Source organism: Camellia sinensis, chromosome 6 (assembly GCF_055761805.1).
Source record: "Camellia sinensis isolate YWXY chromosome 6, ASM5576180v1, whole genome shotgun sequence".
NCBI lineage: Eukaryota > Viridiplantae > Streptophyta > Magnoliopsida > Ericales > Theaceae > Camellia > Camellia sinensis.
Genome location: NC_138966.1, coordinates 3022501 through 3023857, shown reverse-complemented (window position 1 = coordinate 3023857; position 1357 = coordinate 3022501).

The following is a 1357-nucleotide window of genomic DNA, read 5'->3' as shown; positions in this document are numbered from 1 at the left end:
GGCATGTTTGGCAACGCCGTGGCAAGACATGCGGGCCGTGGCATGGCATGGCATGCGGGCCGAGGCCGTGGCACGGCATGCGGGCCGAGGCCGTGGCATGGCATGTTGGGCGACGCCGTAGCAAGGCATGCGGGCCGAGGCCGTGGCCGTGGCATGGCATGCGGGCCGTGGCCGTGGCATGGCATGGCATGCGGGCCGAGGCCGTGGCATGGCATGTTGGGCAACGCCGTGGCAAGGCATGCGGGCCGAGGCCGTGGCATGGCATGATGGCCGAGGCCGTGGCATGTCATGCGGGCCGAGGCCGTGGCATGGCATGTTGGGCGACGCCGTAGCAAGGCATGCGGTCTGAGGCCGTGGCATGTTATGCGGGCCGAGGCCGTGGCATGGCTTGTTGGGCGACGCCGTAGCAAGGCATGCGGGCCGAGGCCGTGGCATGTCATGCTGGCCAAGGCCAAGGCATGACATGGCATGGCATGCGGGCCGAGGCCGTGGCATGGCATGTTGGGCAACGCCGTGGCAAGGCATGCGGGCCGAGGCCGTGGCATGGCATGATGGCCGAGGCCGTGGCATGCCATGCTGGCCAAGGCTAAGGCATGGCATGCCGGGCAACGCGGTGGCATGGCATGCTGGGCAACGCCGTGGCAAGGCATGCGGGCCGAGGCCGTGGCATGGCATGTTGGGCAACGCCTTGGCAAGACATGCGGGCCGAGGCCGTGGCATGGCATGGCATGTTGGGCAACGCCTTGGCAAGGCATGCGGGCCGAGGCCGTGGCATGGCATGCTAGCCGAGGCCGTGGCATGGCATGTTGGGCGACGCCGTGGCAAGGCATGCGGGCCGAGGCCGTGGCATGGCATGCGGGCCGAGGCCGTGGCACTGCATGTTGGGCGACGCCGTAGCAAGGCATGCGGGCCGAGGCCGAGGCCGTGGCATGGCATGTTGACCGAGGCCGAGGCCGAGGCCGTGGCATGGCATGCCGGGCAACGCGGTGGCATGGCATGCGCGGCCGAGGCCGTGGCAAGGCATGCGGGCCGAGGCCGTGGCATGGCATGTTGGGCGACGCCGTGGCAAGGCATGCGGGCCGAGGCCGTGGCATGGCATGCGGGCCGAGGCCGTGGCACTGCATGTTGGGCGACGCCGTAGCAAGGCATGCGGGCCGAGGCCGAGGCTGTGGCATGGCATGTTGACCGAGGCCAAGGCATGGCATGCCGGGCAACGCGGTGGCATGGCATGCGCGGCCGAGGCCGTGGCAAGGCATGCGGGCCGAGGCCGTGGCATGGCATGTTGGGCGACGCCGTGGCAAGGCATGCGGGCCGAGGCCGTGGCATGGCATGCGGGCCGAGGCCGTGGCACTGCATG